General features: G+C 46.3%; 1 protein-coding gene across 7 annotated transcripts in view; it reads left to right on the forward strand.

The window, feature by feature from the left end:
• PARD3 (par-3 family cell polarity regulator) overlaps window positions 1–21,159 on the forward strand; it is a 1,412,997-nt gene that overhangs the window by 2,958 nt on the left and 1,388,880 nt on the right. The window lies entirely within an intron of this gene.

Raw genomic sequence — 21,159 nt, forward strand, 5'->3', positions numbered from 1 at the left:
AATATTACAAATACTCACTGTATCGTGTACACAAATCTGAAACTGCTGTCTAATGGGCAGGAAACGCTTGTTTTGTAAACAGTATAAAATGCACTGAATAAGCAACAGGTTTCACATCCGAAGTTTTGCTGGAATATCGTGGTAGTCCATACGAATTTAATTAAGGTACATTCCTCGTGTGGTGTTTGATAACATCAGGCTCCCTACGATTTTAAAATCACTTAAATACCTATAAATTAAAAAGTAGTCTGCGTTGCAATTTTTTGCTAAAGAGTTGAGTTTTACTATCCCTCAAGAAAATGACGTTAAAACACGTTCACAGCATTATGTGGTTAGTTTGGTTGCTCTGATACCCCTGAATCCTAAAAAGGATGTCTCCACGTAATGTTTTGTGTGCCCAGAAGTTGTCTTTTTGTGGACTATCAGTGGTGGCCATTGTTGGTGTGTTTGTTTTGCGTTAACACTGGTAGATATTGGTCAGGCCACGTTCAAAGTCTACTGACGTTCATGTTGACAGGAGAGACAGAGCAAACAGCATTTCTGGAGCTCACACACACACGGGTGAAAGTTCTCCCAGGCATTGACCCCTGTCTCCCTTCCGCAAGGCTTCGAAAGCCAGAGAAACTGGATCCACTGCCCGGCCCACCGTTTCAGCTCCATCAGCACAACTCCTATCTCTTCCTGGCTTTTGTTTCAGAACTGTGACTGGTGTGCTTCTAACCTTCTTGAGCTTGGAGGTAGACGTTTCCTTCTAATGCCTAAATCACAGGTGGCCTGATTAATTCTGATGTCCAGTAACGTCTATTATGGCGCATACAATGATGGAGTTGGGTGATGAGCTCTACATACCCACAGTTGTATCAGGAAAATATCACCCAGTTAATCCAGCAGAAATTTACCGAGGAATATATCTAACAGGACATGGAGATTTAGGATGTGGCCTAATGGCTAGGGCGGTCGACCTCAAATCTAGGGAACCGGGTTCGAGTCTTGGCAAGGATGTGCGACATCTTGTGATTCTGGGCAAATCACTTAATTTCCCTGTGCCTAACAAAAATGAATGTGTCCTCATGTAAAGCAACTGGTGCTTGTGTAAAGCGCTCTGATACCAGATACCTTCGGGTCAAGTTTGCGCTATATAAAACACAGAGAAAAAAACATTTGGGCATCCATATGTAATGCTCCATTATTCAGGCAATACTAATTGATAATATTATTGCAACTGATGACTTCCAATACCTGGAGTGTTGAAATATATGATATGTGATAACGAGGGCAACCTTCTCTGGGCCAAGTGTTGGACCCTAAATATCAGAAAAAGGTTTCTTTCGAAAGCAAAACCATATGGGAGAAATCAAGACATTTGTGCAGTGTGTTGGCGGTGTATTAGAGGTGGCGGTGTGTTTGAGGTAGTGTGTATGGGAGATGCTACATAGAGGAGGCAGTATGTTAATGTGTTTTGTGGGGGAGTGAGTTTTCAGGGGGTGGATAGATGGGGCTGGCGTGTTTGAGGCAGAACTGACCACCAGGTTGCTCAGAATTAGTTCTCATACTGCTGATATTGGGCAACTTTGGAATCTCAGAACACGTATCATTATAACCTCTGGCATTAAACTGCAGGAAGGAGACAAATTAACAGAGAGGTGTTGCCACCTTCCTATGCTAATTTGATTGGTGAGCATGTAGTCTGTCATTGGCCCTCTCTGCCTTATACTTGCTTTGGGTATGGTTTTTAAGTCAAGTCAAGGCTGTTAACTAGTCTTATTGACTGAGTTTGTAGTCTGAATGTTATTTTGTGTTTGTTATTAGAAGAACAGTGGCGTCATTAATGTAATTCTTTAGTATTTTTAAAATGTTCTGATCTAGGTCTCTGATTGTAGTTACTACAGTTGCCTTATTAATTCTGATTTTTGCAGTAAATCCTGTTAAACCTGATGTACTTTCCCCGGTGCAAAAAGTTCTGTTAAATACCAGGCAGTGCTAATTTTGGCGTGCTAAGCACCGAAAATAGCACGTCGTGCCCTATTTTTCAGACACCCATTGTAATTGGTGCTATTTACCGTACCTGACAAGTTACGATAGCTGTGATTTTGGACTATTTCTGGTGCCAATTTCGTACCATTATTAAGGTCGACCGTAATCAGGCCAAGGTGTGTATTGAAGTGAGTACTTAATTGTTATAAATGTCTTGTGATATTATTGCTCCGAATATCCAGGGATTCGTTGTAATGTTTATGGGAATTGACACTGTGTAGGTAGGCAGTCGTTAGAGTGGTGTTTCTCTTGATTGACTCCATGCAAACCCGGTAGTAGCACAAAAAAGGGGACATGAGAGAGAGAGAGAGAGAGAAGCCGCCTGCAAGCTGCAGCAATTTGAGAACTACACTGCACCTACTACTAACCCACCATGTTTCTGCAACACTTTATAGAATAGTGTTGCTTGGTCATTGACCAGTGCTTAATTTGAGCCAGTGGTTTCCGGTGCTTAGCACCAGCACTTTTTTTTTACAGGGTCCGGTGTACAGATTTTCTTTCTCCAGTTAGTGGTGGTCCCGAATTCAAAATGAAATGACAAATGTACCTTGCAGGATGAAGCACTTGGTCTATCTTCACTCAGGGCCTTGTTGATCCAGGGTCGAGGCAATGCATGTAATAATAAAACCACGCCTGTCACAGGGGACCGAAGAAGTCCTGTCCTCATCTCACTCTAGTTTCATGCATTTGTCACTGTGGCAGGTGCACCCTACCCCTGCCTTTGTTGTAGCCTCCCATTGGATAATTATAGCTGGGGGCTGGCTCATGGCTGAGTTGGAGCGAGGCACGTTGGGAAAGAGCAGGGCAGATTTGTCAATTACGGCTTGTGCAGTAATTTAAATAAGCGGAAATACAGACTTTGTACTTAATTCCAAATCAGCCCAGCTGTAACAACTGCCCTCGACGTACCTGTGGCGGCCACAGCCACTGTATGTTACACTCTTCTCGGGCTGAGTAAGTGGCATGCAACTACCCGACTGGCACAAACATTTCGACTGGCTGGGTGGTGCAAGAGTCCCATCTTTAATTACTGGTTTGTGTCAGTGAAGTGCCTTTTTAGGTTTCACTGGGGGGCGGAGCTGTTAGGCTCCTCCTCCAGAGAAATCTGTAGTTTCTAGTATGGGTGACTTGAACACGCCTCTCTGCTTCATTGGCTAGCTCCATAAATGGAGGCTAGCCATTGGAACAGAGAGGCGTCCGTCAATGCCGGACCAGACACGGGGGCGTTCCCGAGATTCTTTGGCTTTTGCCGACGTCACGCGACGCCGGGAACGCCCCCGTGTCTGGTCCGGCCGGGCCGTGTTTGCTGCTGTCCTGCCTTGTGTCCCTCCTCCCGCCGTCCCCACGTTTCCCGCCTCCCTCCCGCCGTCCGTTCCTCTCGTGTCCTTTCCCGCCCCCTCCCGCCCCCTGTGTCTTCTCCCGCCCCCTCCCGCCGTCCGTTCCTCTCCCGCCCCCCCCCGTGTCCTCGTAGGTGCTGCCGCCATTTTTAAAAATTTTTTTTTAATCCGCGGCTGCCCACGCCGCACTTGTGCCAATTTTCGTGCCTCACGACCCCTGTGTCCTCTCCCGCCCCCTCCCGCCATCCGTTCCTCTCCCGCCCCCCCCCGTGTCCTCGTAGGTGCTGCCGCCCGGCAGCTGCTCGGCACCTTATCTCCCTACACTGTCAGTCTGTAAAAGCTTGGCAGTCCTGTTTTCATTGTGGCAGTTTCCTAACAGCAATCCTTCATTCCAGTTAAATAAGTGAGCTCTAACTTCCCGTCCCGCCCGGGGGTTTCTTCAGCCGGCCGGCCAATCCCAGCGCGGCCGGCCGGAAGTGCCCGCCCCCCCCCCGCCGCCCAGCGCGAGAAGAGGAGCCACGGCGAGCGCTGGAAGTCTGCGCTGCTCCCGGCCGGGTGACAGCAGACTGGGAGCCCAGAGAGGAACTCCCGCAGCACCCGGGTGAAGCGAGGCGGGACTGGCCTGCAGCGCTGCCACCCCGGCCGCCTCACTTGGAAGGAGGAAGAAGCGGGCGAGGGTGGGGGGCTAACCGGACAGGAGCGGAGGGCCGGCCAGCCGAGGAAGTCCAGGTGAGTGGTTCCTTTCCTGTCCCCCCTCCGCTACTGACGCTATAATTTCCTTATTTTCATCGTGGGGAGTCTTGAGCATCTCCGCTTCGTTATTTTACCAGCTTCTCAAAAAGACTTCCTTTGGTTGTACACGCTGGTCTGTACTACACTGTGCGGGCCTAGTTCCGTTTTTACAGATCACGCCACTTCACAGGCAGAGACAGAGCAGAGATCAGAGCATATGTTGCTTTTAAGATTAGCCTGAGCGGGGTCCTTATTTTTCTGAGACGTTCTGCAGAGGCCTGCCAAGCTGCTAACCGCACGGGCAGTGGGTGTGTTGTTGACCTTGTGAATCATGCGGCACCCACATTCCATCACCAGTCATGCCCCCCTGCCCCCCCCCCCCCCCTCGATGCTTCAACTCGTCCGTTTGTTTGGATGCTAACACGGCACACAGTCAGTGCTATTGTGAAATGTCAGTGCTTCGTGGGGGGTCTAGCTTAAACTGCATTTCTGGTCGGACCCTTTCTTAGCATTCCTTTCTCTTTTTGACGGGTGATTTTAATGTCAGATTCGTTTTCCTTAAACAATTTGTTTTGACTTTGGCTAGAGTGTGTAACATAGCGCTTTGTTGTGTATGTAGTTGAACTTTGTAACATAGCGCTTTGTTTCTTATTTGGCTAGACTGTGTAACATAACGCTTTGTTTTCTATTTAATTAGATTGTGTAACATAGCGCTTACTTTTGTATTTAGTTGGACTTTGTAACATAGCGCTTTGTTTTGTAGTTAGTTAGACTGTGTAACATAGCGCTTGCAAGGCTGTGCCTCTCACGCTGACCCGTGTGAGTACCTACCGACCCAGGGGGGAGCGTCAGCTCTGCTGTTGGTGACGTCTACTTGCCCCTCTCTCTCACAAGGTACACAGAGTCTACTCCCCTCTCTCTGCGTCTCTTCTCTCCCTCTCTAGCTCTTCATCTCTCTTATTCTGCCTATTTCCTGCTCGCTCGCTCTCGTGCTCCCTCTCTTTCGGTCTCTCACATTGTCTCGCTCCTGCTCTAGATGTGTGTCTCTCTCTCTCTTACTCTCACCCAGCGGCGGTTTTTCCATAGGGGCGTTTGGGCGCCGCCCCCCCTGCTTTCTCGCCGTGCGAGAAGGCAGAAACAAATGGTAGTTGTTTATAACTACCATTTGTTTCTGCCTTCTCGCACGACGAGAAAGCAGAACTAACTTCCTGGTTTACAGTGGGTGGTGTTCGAGGGCAGTGGGAGTGGCTTGGGGGAGTGGCTTGCCCACTGTTGTTAATACTAACTGTTTGGGCAGCCTGAGGCCGCCCAAACAGACAGAATTAACAATAGTGGGAAAGCCACTCCCCCAAGCCACTCCCCCCTGCCCTCGAGTAACACCACCCACTCACACTCCCTGTTCTCTCTGTATGCTGCAGCAGCGGCATACAGAGAGAAAATTACGTCACCTGGGGCAGCCGGCCGTACCAATCAGAAACGCGGCGGTGGAGAGGGAGGCTGCCTGCTGCGCCGCCTTCCTGATGACGTGCTGCAGGACTTGAAATCGAGGACGGCGGGATTTGGACGGGGTCTCCAGACGGTAATCTCCGGACCGGATGGTAAGACTAAGTTTACTTATTTTATATATTTGTTTTAGTTTCCAAACCCTTCCCGCCTCCCCCCTCAGGTTGGTGCGACCACGACTGGCAAAGGCTGACTTTTCGTCGTTCTCACTCAATCAGAGAGTCGTGAGCTCACGTTACCCGCCTTATGGGCCACACTCATCAGTTTCACTTTCTCTACAGATGGGGTTTACATCACATGTCTTACTTGCAATCATCAGGGACAGTGCTTCACCATCACCAGCAGTGACCTCAACTTCCGATTGGCACCCCACTGTTCCCCAACAGTAAGCGGCGGAACTAATAACCACAGGATATTTGCACTGTGCAGTGTGCACATTTGATTTTTCTTCCTTCTAGATCTAGACTTTAGAAAAGCTGTAAATAGCCCTTATATTCACTCGCCATTCCGCCTTGTCATTTACCCTGAACGCGTTCAGATTCCGAAAGGGTCATCATATTTAGCGCGCAACAAATTGTGCATTTAAAAAAAGTAAGTAAAGCCTTCTCCACAGGATGTGTTGTGTTGTTTTTTGTGGCTGCCGCTCTGTGTGTGTGGCAGGAGGAGGAGAGCGCCAGGTCGGAAGAGAGAGGACAGCGGGAGGGAAGGAGACGAGAGAGAGGTTGGTACAGTGACAACTGTGTTTAATTCTTAATATTAAGATAACGGGGGGGGGGGATGGCGCTCCCTCTGAGGAGGTCGTGCCGGCACGAGCAGGTCTTTGCTGTCACCTCAGTCCAGGCTGACAAAAGGCTTTTTCAACACGTGTTTGAACCTCGTATTATATTGCAATACTTGAATAGCCTGTTTCATTCTTAAGATATGTGCTTGACGATCCCTTCTGCTCAGGGCGGAGAAACGCAAGCTGCAGTTTTCAGTTTCACAAACTAATTTCAATAACACATTGATAATGGCATGCTGCTGTGTTGCAATATAGTATGTAACAATTGTATTTTTATCTTGATGACTGTTTTATTCTATGTATTAATCCAAATAAAGGTTATTTGAACTAGCAGATAGACTTCACCTTTATGTAAATGTTCAGAACGTCATGTCCAATTTGCAGGGTCGATGTCTCAGTGCTGTGTTTTAAGCTGAAGTAGCACATGGCTTTGGCTAGTATATCGGTCTTGGAAAAACCTTTCAGCATTTTTTTCTATGGCATTGAATGACTTTATTCTGGATGGGTAGGTTGGCAATAGGCCTGAGGATCTGTAAATCAACCATGTTGAAGGTTTTCTTTTTTAAAGTAATTGTTTGACTTGACCCAGCTTGAGAGAGGAACGAATTATGCCTTCGTTCAGACAAGTGTTTACTACTTTGAGGAGGAGGCTAGAGATGATATCCATACATATTTGGACAGGTGCAGAAATCATTTAACTGAGTTGATTGTGGTGTAAGAGAATCCGTGTCCTGTACTCTGCTGGCTGCTAATCATCTACCATTAATTTAGGTTTATTGTCAGTCAGTTTCCAAATATTGTTTTGCCTTTTTACAGCTGCACTCTAATTTTATATGTTTTACTTATTTCTATTGCGTAGAGGTGTTCGTTTTCCTCGTTACATTACTGTCGCACATCATCTCAGTAAATGGAATGTTTACTGTATGTATGCTTCGTTAACTCTAATCAGGCTGCATGGGGCTGATTCTGGGCCTTTCTTGTGTATTCATTTTGTTCAATTTTTTTTCTTCTGAGTTGTTGTGTTGACATAAGATATGGCACTACTAAAGCTGCCATATGCAGAGGGGCCGGCACAGTCCAAAGTAAACTTCAGAACCCCAGGTTTTGCTGCCCTTTGTTGCAAGCGTCTTCACTGGTGCCATTGCAACTCAATGTGACCCCCATGTTGGCAAAAGCTTTCCTTTCAGTGTGACTTACAGTACCGTAATAACTTTACGCCCCGCCACTTTCAAATGTCACCAGCCGCCACTGCTCTCACCCCTTTCCATTCTGCTTTTTCTCCTTTCTCTTTAGCTCTTGTTCTTTTTTTCGTTCTCACTTTATCTCCCCTCTCACTTCATTGCTATTTCTCCTTCTTTCTTTTTCTTACTCTCTCTCCATCCCTTCCTCTCCCTCCCTAACTCTTTTCTTCCCTCCCTTCATCTCCCCCTCTCTCTCCCTCCCTCCTTCCTCTCTCCCTCCCAGCCTCCCTCCCTGCCTCTCTTTGTCCCTCCTACTCATCATCCCTCCCTCCTTTCCTCTCTCGCTCCCTTTCTTCCTCCCTCCCTTTCTTCCTCCCTCCCCTCCCTCCCTCCTTTCCTCCCTCCGTCCCTCTTTTCTTCCATTCCTCTCTCCAGTCCCCCTCTCTCAACACCTCCCTCCCTCTCCACCTCCCACCCCACCTCACTCCCTCACTACCTCTCTCCATCCCTCCCTCTCTCCGTCCGTCCCTCTCTCTACCACCCTTCGTCTCTCTACCTTCCTCCGTCCATCCCTCTCTCCCTCCCTGCCTTCCTCTCTCCCTCCCTCTCTGTCCCGCCCCCTCCCTCTCTGTCCCTCCCTCTCTCTCCCTCGCTGCCTCCCTCTCTCCCCCTCGCTGCCTTCCTCTCTCCCCCGTCCCTCTCTCTCTCTCCCTCCCTCGTCTCTCTCTCCCTCCCTCCCTCTCTCCATCTCTCCCTCTACCTCCCCCCTTCCGTCCCTCCCTCCCTCTCTCCCTCCCTCTCTCCCTCCCTCTCTCCCTGCCTCTCTCCCCCCTGCCTCCCTTCCTCTCTTCCTCCCTCACACTCTCCGTACCCCCCTCTCTGTACCCCCTCTCCCTCTCGCTCTCCCTCTCTCCCTCCCTCTCCCCCTCTCTCCATCTCTCCCTCTCTCCCTCTCTCCCTCCGCCCCTCCCTCTCTCCCCTGCCCCCCTCCCTTCCTCTCTTCTTCCCTCACACTCTCCGTACCCCCTCTCTCCCTACCTCTCTTCCTCACTCTTTTGCTCTCATTCGCTTTCACCCTCTGTGTCTCGGAGACTCCCTCATGCGATCGGTCCATAAGCCTGAAGACTACTTAAGGAAGCCTGGGACCCACAATTCCCTGGAGCTCGTGGGGGATCAGTACCACTGAACCCCCTGAGATGTGAAACCGAACCCACTGCACCCTCTTATGTGTGAGCTGCTGCTATGTTACGATATTCTAAATACACCTCACTGTCTCCGAATATTACATATAAACACACATTTTGAATTTGGACGAGTGCCCCTGTGCACTGTCAGTGATCTGGCCAAAGAGGGCACGAACTACCTGAAACTGGATCATAAATCCAAGATGTTCCAAACAGGGTCCCCAAAAATACGTTTGGCCCAGAGCCCCCAAAATCCTTAAAATGTCCCTGATGACAGCGCTGTAGTGATGGACTTCCATTCCTGGAACGTGCCAAACCTGGACCATAGGGCATCCCGACTGACCATACATCCTCCTCCCGGTGACGGGATCAAGTTCCTGCATAGCTCATCCTGCAAAGTGGTTCACTTCAAGGCGTTCAGGTGCGTTCATTGTGTCTGGTGGTTTTGAAAAGCGCCAGATTAGGAATATTGGGGTTTTAAGCGTTGTACAATACAGCGCCCCTACACTCAAATCACACAAGGTCAGGTAGGTGAAAGGAGAGATGAGACTTCATGCCCATTCAATCCACAGGGTTTATTCTAATACTGGCAGCGGGAGGAGCTTGTGTACCAATTACATAGATGCCGCCAAAAGGGAACAAGCATTTACAATGCAATGGTCTCGGCATTCTTAAAGTTAGAGCTATTGGCATTGCTCATGACATTATTTTTATTTATGCTTTTGTTTTTAAAACATAAATAAATGGCATTGTCATTTACAATGCCTATAGCAGGTCATAAGCCTCCTTTTGTTGGAGTCTCCTGGCTGTCAGCAGTCAGGAGCCTCACACCTGATGCAAATGGAGCGGAGGGCTCTGTGCGTGTGTTTGGGGAGCTCTTTGCGTGTGGGGGGCTCTTGTGTGTGGGGGGCTCTTGTGTGTGTGTGGGGGGCTCTTGTGTGTGTGTGGGGGCTCTTGCGTGTGTGTGGGGGGCTCTTGCGTGTGGGGGAATCTTGCGTGTGCGTGGGGGGCTCTTGTGTCTGTGGGGGGCTCTTGCGTGTGTGGGGGCTTTTGCGTGTGTGGGGGTCTATTGCGTGTGTGGGGGTCTATTGCATGTGTGGGGGGCTCTTGCGTGTGTGTGGGGGGCTCTTGCGTGTGTGTGGGGGGCTCTTGCGTGTGTGTGGGGGGCTCTTGCGTGTGTGTGGGGGGCTCTTGCGTGTGTGTGTGGGGGGGGCTCTTGCGTGTGTGGGGGGGGCTCTTGCGTGTGTGTGGGGGGGCTCTTGCGTGTGTGTGGGTGGGCTCTTGTGTGTGTGTGGGGGGGCTCTTGCGTGTGTGTGGGGGGGCTCTTGCGTGTGTGTGGGGGGGCTCTTGCATGTGTGTGGGGGGGCTCTTGCGTGTGTGTGTGGGGGGGCTCTTGTGTGGTGTGTGGGGGGGCTCTTGTGTGGTCTGTGTAGGGGGCTCTTGTGTGGTGTGTGGGGGGGCCTCGTGTGTGTGTGGGGGGCTCTTGTGTGGGTGTGTGTGTGTGCAAATGCAATACGTCTCGCATTTGCGACAGAGTAAGCTATTGGCATTGTAAATGACAATGCCATATATTTATCTGTTTTCAAAACCAACACATAAATAAAAAGTTTGTCATTTACAATGCCAATAGCTCTAACTTTTCCGAAGGCGAAACCGTTGCATTGTAAATGCTTGTTTGCACTGGTGTAGTTATTATGGGAATTTGCACTGATCTTTACATTGCTATTATTTATCAAACAGAGGAGGCAAACACTACATGAGAGCACACATTCTAGCATTTCAACAGAACTTTTGAAATCTTATCGGTGCTCACCCTTGTCGTGTGATTAGGATGATCTGCTCCAAATGGGGGACAAGGCTGCTGGCTTATTTGTAATTTTATATTACAAAGGTCTTAGGTTTATAGTGATATCTAAAGGATTAGTTTTCACAGGCTAAAAATAAAGACTGTGTTTTTTTGCTTTAGTGTCCAGCCGGACCTAAAAGTATTTATTTTCAAAATAAAGAGGGTAGACAGCATCAAGCGAAAACATTTCGCACATTAATAACTGGGCACAAGCCTGTACCAAGTCAGAGGGAGACAAATACAAGGAAAAAAGACAGAGTTCACAGGCAAACGAGGAGAACTGGGTGGCTTAAAATACAATGCAAGAAATTCTTGAATAAGCACAAACCCACAGTAACTGCCGGGAAATTAAAAAACATATAACAGGCAGTACTGCACAACAGTCGACGAACGTTTCGATCCCTATCTCCAATGATGTACTGGGATCATCTTCAGGACTAGAATTAATTTTGCCTGAGTTATCAAGTGAGCCACGAACTGGGCCGGGTGGGCCAGTAGTGGGGGAACCAGTTTCCGATCAGTTCCACTTAATGTTGATACCAGGTGACGATTTCAAAAGTACCAATTCGGCCATCGTGCTGCACTGACGAGACCCCATTGAGGCCCCTCTACGAGCGATTCAAGGCTCGCACGGAAGGCTCCATCGAACGCCTTACTCGTAAACCGAATCCCGGTTACGATTATCATCGCCTTTCACCGAAGTCCTGTACCGAGCCCATGCTACACGCTAGGCTCTCCCGGTCACGAATAAATTCGATTGATGCTGACCGGTCTCTTACCCTCCTTTTGGTACTTTTGAAATCGTCACCTGGTATCAACATTAAGTGGAACTGATCGGAAACTGGTTCCCCCACTACTGGCCCACCCGGCCCAGTTCGTGGCTCACTTGATAACTCAGGCAAAATTAATTCTAGTCCTGAAGATGATCCCAGTACATCATTGGAGATAGGGATCGAAACGTTCGTCGACTGTTGTGCAGTACTGCCTGTTATATGTTTTTTAATTTCCCGGCAGTTACTGTGGGTTTGTGCTTATTCAAGAATTTCTTGCATTGTATTTTAAGCCACCCAGTTCTCCTCGTTTGCCTGTGAACTCTTTGTCTTTTTTCCTTGTATTTGTCTCCCTCTGACTTGGTACAGGCTTGTGCCCAGTTATTAATGTGCGAAATGTTTTCGCTTGATGCTGTCTACCCTCTTTATTTTGAAAATAAATACTTTTAGGTCCGGCTGGACACTAAAGCAAAAAAACACAGTCTTTATTTTTAGCCTGTGAAAACTAATCCTTTAGATATCACTATAAACCTAGGACCTTTGTAATATATAATTAGTAACTTAACCCATGGTCCTTGGCCATTATTTTGGGTTCCCTTGTATATTAAACCTACTGCTGGCTTATTTGTGGCCTGAGGAAACCGAAGACGAATCTCGGCTTTCCCACTTCAGCAAAACTGTATGATCCTGAACACATCACACACCTCATTGTTCGTCAGTGTCCATAGCTCGCAGGCTTGAGAATAGTCTTAACCGGTGCTGAACATAATATTCAAAAAGACACAGGGCTAGAGAGTATGGTGGTGGTAGAAAGAGGCATGAGGTGGAATCAGTCGCGGCTGGCATGACTAGGGGGAGTGGGGTTCGCGCGGGCAGGGTGGTTATTAAAAAGAAGAAAAAAATACTTACCATCCCGTGTCCTGCGCCGTCTCAGCTCCAGGCTTGGTCCTGCGGAGCAGGAGCAGGAAGCAGGCATCCTCCCTCCCCTCCCTTAAGCCAATCATAAGTGTGCAATGGCAGCATTGTGATTGGGGACTCCGACCAGCCAGGCGTCTACGGGGAGGCCATTTTCTCCATGTAGGCTGCATCCAACCTACATGGAGAAAAGGGAGAATGCGCATGATTGGTTTGGTCGGCCCACTTGTCCGGGCCCGTGACATTGGGCAAGCCGCTCCTCCCCTGTCCTTGAGCAGATCCACCCGTCCCCAACCAAACCCCTCTGCTTTCTCACAGTGCGAGAAGCAGAAACATAAAATGGTAGTTTTACCATTTTATGTTTCTGCTTCTCGTACTGCGAGAAAGCAGTGGGATGATGCTCCTCCGCCCTAATGGAGGAGCCGCCCCTGGGTGGAATCAAGACGGGAGAGCTCTGGTATTCAGCAACCCAGACGTTCAGAAGCGCTGGGCTTCTGAAAAAATTGTGGGCCCTGCACTTATTCTTTAAGAAATTAAGCACAGTTCAGACCTGAATGTGGATTTATTGAGGACAAATATAACCTATTCCTTTCACTAATGACAGAACAATCAATCAGGGTCTTGTATAGCGCGGCTTCTCAACCGTGAGGGTCTCGAGGCTGCTGGTCGGACTGTGTTGATGTCAGAAACTGGTGGTCCTTCTACTATGAGCGATATTCAGGTCTTGCTCGCGGGTGCCTCGCAGAAGGAGCAAAGTGTCTGACTTGTTTCTACAAGGTCCGTGCAAACAGGGGCGGCTCTAGGCTCATGGCGGCCCTGGGCAGGGAGCCTAGGTAGGGGGCCCCGGAAGAGGGGGTCCGGGCGGGGTGGAGCGCGGAGGCCAGTGAAGAAGAGGGGTTAGGGTGTGCAGAAGTAGAACAGAGCCGGAGGCCACCAAATCCCGGCCAGGGTCCGCCACGCAAATATGTATCAATCCTCAGAGGATTATTACATTAAGGATACATATTGGCCTGGTGGCCCCTGGGGTTTGGTGGCTATGTGCAGGTGCAGAGCTTGCACATGCCCAAGTCCGCCCTGTTTGGAGAAGCATCTGGCTGCAGGCTACAAAAAACATCCTGGCATTGTAAATGCTAAACCAGCTTGGGGCCACAATTTGCATACATTTCTGGACCTAAACGGTACATTGGCGGTTTAACTAGTTTTTAATTTGAGGGCCAGAGGATCTTTTGAGGTCAAATAAGTCTGTTTAGGTAAAGCAGGGCTACATGAGATGCGGTTCGAGGACAAAAAGGAATCGGGTGGTGAGCTATGTCATAATACCTGTGCATAAAAGCACTCTCCATCACCATCACATAGCGCAAAGTGCCCAGGATTGTTCAAATTTGGGTTAATAAGTAGACACTTGAAGTCACACAGCTGTGGAGTTTCTGATAGCTGGTTTGAGCACAAGTCTTCATTTGAGAAGTGTGGCGCTTTAAGGTGAATAAGAGAATAATTCAAAACTTTAAAAAATACTGTTGAACCCCAGCAGCAGTGCTTTCTCCATGAGAGGGGGGGAGCATCGCCCCGCCGCCTGTCAGAAAAGAAAATGATTATGAAAGAAATTATTTCATTGCCATTTTATTTTTCTAATGTGTGCGCCGCATAGAGTGTCCCAAGACAAGAAAGGGGCATATCTTCAGCTGCCTCTTGGCAGTATAGAGGATCAGTGCGCAGGCCAGACGCTACAAAGTGCGCATGCCAGTTTGTCCGGCCGTCTTGCGGCCAGCCTGACATGCACACTTTGCAGCTCTCCATTTAGCTGTCGTAGACAGCTGGGTGGAGAGCAAGCATAGTTTACAGGGCCTGAAGGAGTGTCTGACAAACTCGCTCCATCCAATCCTGGTACGTCTCTCAAGCAACATGAGAGCAGTGGCAGGATTGGTCAGGGGAGGGCCACAGCAGACTGCAGTTTCACCGAGGAGGACCGTACGACCTGTGGCAGTAGGTAAATACCGTTTATTTAACTTTTCTTTTTTAACATGGTAGGATTATTTTGGATGGAGTCGCTTTGTTATTGATTTTTGGAGGGAGGGAGTGTATTTTAGGCTTTTGGGAGGGGGTGTTTAATTAAGGGCTTTTGGAGGGAGGGGATGCTTTATTTTGGTTTTGTTTTGGCAAGTGGTGAGACACTTCACCCACCTCGCCACTTTCAAAGGTTGCCTGCCACAACTGCCCAGCAGGTCATGATTTGAAAAAATAACAGCAGTAAGCTGCATGTTTGCACATAAGAAAATGTGGTATCAGGCTAGATGGACCAAGGAACGAAAGAAAGATGGCTCTACGTCAAAAGGTGGGAACATTGTAAGGCACAGAAGTATAATTCTAAGTGTTTCCAAGAATCACAACTGCTCTACATAAAGAATGCTGCCAGTCATTGTTGGCTCTGGTAGGCATCCCATATCTTGTCTCGGAAGCCTCGCAGCAAATGTTTCACCTTGAAGAACCATGCCTACCTTTCTTTTCTTAAAGCCCTTTGATCTGAAGTCCTGCCACAAAATATCCTGGTTTTAAAACCACACAATAGCACCTTACTGTACGTTTGGTGGCTGGAGAACCGTAGTGGCAGGTCTTCATCGAATATGGCATCTCATTGTGGTGATGTTGACGAATGGGATCACAATTCGGAGACCCCTCTCAGCACACACAGTGAAGCACATTCCTGGAGTGTGGATTGGCACACTTTTCCGATAGAGCCTTGCTGCACTTTTTGGCGATAATATTGCACCAGGACTCAAACTCCCACTCTGGAGTATCATCTTCAATTCCGTGTTGCCTACGCTATGCCTGGTTCCCTAGCTGCAACTTGTCCCAGTTGCTGGTTGTTTCACAACACATCTGTTTGCTCTTCTAAAAAGAGAAAACCGTAGGTATTGAAGCAGAGCGTGCTACAGCATATCCACAATTTCTGCCATTAATATTGCCATCAGAAATCTTCTTGCCCTCTCTGTAGTGTTTCTAGTTTATATTTTTCAAGCACCTAAGCATCCTTACCATAGAGGTCTTCTGTTGCCTGAAGTGGCTTTTCGTGTAGCAGTTTTAAAAACGTAAACCATCTTGGCAGATCAAGGGTTTGTGTCCTTGTTCCTGGTGAGCTTACACTCTATTACTTGAAAATGTATTTCTTGGTGCTGAGCCACCAAAGAGCTCCAACATGCAGTGGCCTGAGTCCATTCTTCCCTTAGCGCATGCAAGCTTCCACGTTGTTACAAAAATAGAGATAGATGGAGAACCTCCTTGCATCTTGAGAGAGCAGACCAGTAACGCCCACACAGATATGTTGATCGCAATAGATGAGGAAGAATGGATCCAGTGTAAAGTCCTAGTGAATGCATGCCTTTAATCTGGTTAACAGAATTTCCGAATCCACAGTGTCCTGTGCCACAAACAATTGAGAAATATCAATGATATTTATAGAAGTGCATAGGGTTTTGTGTTGTGGTTAGGTTGTTTCCAGTAGACTTCTTATCATGGGCGGTAGTTTATGATTTACACTACTAACTGAACAATCATTATGGTGCTAATGTATGCTATAGCAGGTGCTTGCTTACAGAAGTCATTGCATTGAAGTGGTGCTGTTTGAAGTTTGTTTATATGTAACGTTTGGGTGAGTTAGACAGTTTTGTGTGCGAGAACTATGTTGTGCTTGACTTAAATAATGATCATCTAGGGTGCTGCTGCTTACCACTGAAGCAGGGGCACACAGCGGCTGAACTGCAGTCACTGCTGGGCTCATGACGTGGTTTGGAGGCTTTGGGGCAATGGTACCATACTTCCAGTCAATCATTTGCTGTAGTTTAGTTTTTTTGTTCAATTTAAAACAGAGGATTTGCATTGAATCCATATATGAGCACCTAACAAGTTTTTATGTTGCTTGTTGCACTCATTCGTTCGTGATGTCGGTACGTGTTCATCATTATGTCCTATATTTTGATAAGTACATCTCTTCCATTAAAGGACACACATGACTAATAGAAGTGAAGTAAAAAAAGAAAGGATTCATTCTGTTTACTTTATGAATAAGAAGGATACAGACCTGAGTATCCAAGGGAATTCCCTGTTGAAGAACATGGGCTACCATGCATGATTAGGGGAGGGGATGAACTAGTATCCTTCAGTATTCTAGTTTTGAGTCTTTATTCGGTAGAAGCCAAGGGGCTCTCGCGCAAAGCAACTCATATGTTACTGCAGGTTATTTGAGGTTAGAGGTAAATGGGGTTGCAATAGCTCACCAGTAGTGTGGTTAGCTCAGCTCAAGGATGTACTTTGAATGTCAGAGGCTGCGATCAGAGGGACATTCAACACGACTATGTAAAAATCATACTAAGAGAGAGAATCCTCAGACATAGAAAAAGTACACGTTTGGACACTATGAAGAGGCAAGCACAAGATACAAAAGGTTAGTTGCCAGTTCGTAGAGCGGTTTACAGAACGCATGCCTTTTATTTTTGTTGCATGCAAAACTATTTTCAATCTAATAAAGCCTATGGCACTGTTAACTGGGTTGGTCGAGAGCCTTCCATCTGTTTTTTTTCTATTTGCTCAACAGTGTTGGGCTGCAATAGACTGATGCATTTGTGCTTCAAAGAGATTGTGTTGATTGGTTGTAAGTGTACTAATACAGTATGTTTAAGATGGTTTACAGGTTAATATGAATATATTTATCTGGAGAGGCAGTCTAAGAGGAATGTGTTCAGCATCATGGTATGTTTATATCAAAACTGCACTGTCTGTTGAGCTTGCACATGGATATGTAGTGATTTGGATAGAAAGTTGATGTTCTGGGCATTTAACGAGTTGCTGAATTTTGAATTGTCTCGGATTAACTCATTTTTATGCTTCATTGGAATACCAAGCCTCTTCAGGAATATCAAGTGCTAGTTGTAATATTTTCATTGAAATGAACTAAAGGTAGGAACGTTCATATGGACTTTTGTGGTTCAAAAGCATGAAAGCTCGAGGATGTTTTGTTGAAATGATGAGCTTAAATCATGTTATTGCTTGTCTTTAATGTATTCAGTGCAGGTAGGCTGTGCATTGAATGTAATTTGAACATATTTTAATACTGGTTAAACCAGATTGACAACTTGAATATTTTAATGGCTATGACTTTTTTGATGCAATACCTGAATCCCTAGCTTGCTTGAACAGTTTATAATGTTAAAATTTGTGCTAGTTAAAATGATTTTCAGAATGGAGACCTACTTTTTCACTATGATGTTTTATGTCCGTGCATATATGCCATACTAGCAGCCCGCCCCAGCGTTGCCTGGGGCAGAAAGGGGCTGGGGGCAGTACACCCGCTTCCTCCCCGACCCCCTCCCGCACCGACTCCCTCCCGCCCCGACTCACTCGCACCCCCCTCCCGCCCCGACTCACTCGCGCCCCTCCCGCCCCGACTTACTCGCGCTCCGACATTTTCATTTACTGCTGCCTCCTTCTTGCCTCCCCCTGCATCACACAGTTTCACTTTCCCTTTCCTTACCTGTGCCGCCGCTTCTCACTGCACAGCCGCACGTCACTGCACCGCCCTCCTCCGTCATCACACTAGTCGCGTAGCGGCCAGCTCTAGATCCCGGCCGGCGCTACTTTCAGGGGACTACTTTGTTTACAAACGTAATTTTTTTAATTTACTTTAAAAAAAAAATTATATAGCCTATGTCCATCTACACACCATGACATTTTCATAGGTGTATCGCGTGTGTAGATTGGTGCAGTGGTTCCCGAGTTTACCTGGCCAAAAGGTGCAAGTTCTCTCTTTATAATAGTAGTATAGATTATAAAGTTGCAAATATTGCTCTGGTGTTGGACATTCACTATCGAAGCCTCTGGTAGTCACTGCACCAAACATTGTTAATTTATTTTGCTGTACACATTTTTATCTTCTTAAGTGAAGGATTTTGGAGTCCTATGCCCAGCATACATTTACATCTTGTTAAAAAAAGATGAGTAGAGGAAATTAAATAGAACAATTTTAAGCAGATCGTAACACCAGTTGAAACACGAAAGTGTTGGAAATGATTACGATGCTCACATTAAATTTGCCCCCAAGATTGGACCTTATAGGAAGACTTGTATTCTCTTTTAATTAACCCCCTATACTTTTTAGTAGTATTTATTTAAAGAAAATTAGTTTTGAACAGATGCGAAATTTAACAGAAAAAGAGGGAGGAAATGGTCTAAGGGTGTGCAGTTCACTTGTATTTATGCAGATACATGCTGTATTTTGTTTACTGTTTACTGCTAGTTCTAAAATTTTTATTTCCTTATACCAGAATCTCCAAGCCGCCTATCATGAGAACATATTGCTCATTAACTGTGTGCCATCAACCCTTTTGATAAGGTTGGTATCCTAGACCATTCCAACGTATCTGAGTTTTTTTTTTCTTATTTCTCAGATCTATTTTCCATTTTTTCCAGTTCAGATAGAAGTTTGATATGTGTATGCCTATATTTCTTCAAAGAATCAAAGTACTGGGAGTGATAATGCATAGGATGCCATATACACATACATTTTGACTCTACATTAAGGTGAAAGTACAAAAGAAATAACCGTGCAAATTAATAATATTCCCGAAACTCTAGATGATAATTGCATAATAATACAGTAGACTCAGGTAATAGCCTCTAAATTTTACAGTACAAATATGTGCTATACAACCTAGAATCTCATTCAGAAAATTAATGAGCATTGACATTTATTTGGTTTCACATCTGATTACTAGAAAAAAAACCTCTCTTGTGGCACTGAGCTAATCACAAAGATCTGTTGTTTAGTGACAAGCCAGTGATAAAGGCTATAGGCCTCTGTGGTTCATTGGAAAAAGTAATGTTGGATGCCATAGGTCTAATATTTTTATTATAAGTTGCAAAGAATTTGTAATAGGCCTGAGTTATTGTGAAAAGCAATTTATTACACGAATTGACTGTTATTGGTGAATTCTCATTACACTGTTAAAATCTGTCCTCAATATTTTGCTGTATGGAATCTCACAGAGTACTGTGTGAGGAAAGGGGTTTGGTGTTAGTTGCCTTCTTTGACAAACGCTTGGGGGTGAACATTTGCACTGTCATAATCCTTGTCCGACCCTTTTCAGTAAGATCATAGATTGTTTTGGAAACATTATTATTGTACATGCTTGGAATTTTATGACTGTGTCTGACAGCTGCCAACTTTTGTACAGTACAGTAGGCCTGAGTGGACTATGGTGACAAGCCTGTGGTAGAGGCTATGTTATGCCAGATGGCATAGATCAAATTTATTTATTATGAAAAGTTATGACAAGTAGTAAGTCTGACATATTGATTGTGAAAAGCACATGTTACAGGCAGTAGGCCTTCAAAGATGGATTGATATTACCATGTGTTAATGTCTGTAGACGGTGTTTGTTTTTATTGAATGTCACATAATACTGTAGTAAGCAAGACTATTGGAGTTGGTTACTTTCTTTGACAAACCGTGGGGATAGAAGATGAACCCGGTGATATTCTTTGCTAGATCCTCTTAGGAGGTTCTGGTGGGTGTGGCTGTATGCGAGGTCTTTCTAATAAAAAAACTCTACCTACATATATAGAGGGTCTTTGGGAAAGTCCTCTTCTGTGTATTCAAGTGTTGTTCACATTCTGCTTCTTCCCATGACCGCAGACTCTGTTGGGAAATGTTAGCCCTCTTCTGCCATCATCTCTGTTACCCTGTTAGTAATGGCATTTTCCCTGATTACATGGCCACATCTGCCTGAAAATTAATGCACTTCTGTGTTTTGGACCGGAGGCCAGCTCTGTAGTTCACCAATTCTTCTCTCTTATAGGTCCCATTACGTTTCTTTCCTTCTCCCTTTTTATGTTGAGCCTAGGCAGCACATGCGCTATCTCTCGACATGCTGTATCTCCTTCTGGGGGGCTTTAACCATGGTCATCACTTTCATTGGCTTTTTGGGCAGCCTTTCAAAATTCCTTTGGTTTGGTAGGTGAATGCTTTACTCTGTCCCGCCTTCTGGCTGTTTAGTTACTGCCCACAGACCGACCCTGTTACGTGTATTTTTTTCCGATCAGCCATATATATTGTTGGCGCACTACTTTTTCTTTTTGTTTCGGCTTCTGTTGTTAGGTTCCTGTTGCTTATGTACCGAGCTTTGTTTTAAACTCCAAGTGCCGCCCATTGTCCGTGTTGCCTTTGCTCCCGCCCCCCCCCCACCCCTCCCCCCCCACCATTGTCTGTGTCGATCATTTCCCATTTCTCTTCTCCTCTGCTCCCTGTTCTGGGCGTATGATGTTGTTTTTTCTGTTTACCAAATTTTACTTTTTCACTGTATGATAGTACCGCCCCTGTCCATGTTGCCTTGGCTCCCGCCCCCCTCCCGTTGTCTGTCTACCTCGTCCCTCCTCCTCTCCCTTTTTCCTGATGCTTGTTTAAAAAAATGTTGTTTGTTTATTTAAAGTTACTTTTCCGCGGTTCGACAGTATGTGATTGCATGTCCACTTACATCAATTAACATAGCTCCTTCAGTAAGGGGTTTGTTTAAACCGATACCGGATGGCAACAGCATATTCATAGAAAAAATGACCAAAAGCATGTCAAAAGAATATCCCTACCCTTAATTGGGGTGGGAAGGAGAGTGCTGGCATCAAATTATTACCACATCATACTCACACAGAGGTGAAAATTAGAAAGCATTGTGGAGGGTAAACCAATTGCGGTTGTCCTATGTTCCAGCCCTACAGTTGTATCAATAAACTCCCTTAGGTCATAGCAGATGGCCGCGTCAATACTGCATCATGAGACATTTTCAGAGCGGTATCAAACGTTCTCACATACCCCCACGTCTTTATCATACTTT

Source organism: Lissotriton vulgaris, chromosome 10 (assembly GCF_964263255.1).
Source record: "Lissotriton vulgaris chromosome 10, aLisVul1.2, whole genome shotgun sequence".
NCBI classification, from domain to species: Eukaryota; Metazoa; Chordata; class Amphibia; order Caudata; family Salamandridae; genus Lissotriton; species Lissotriton vulgaris.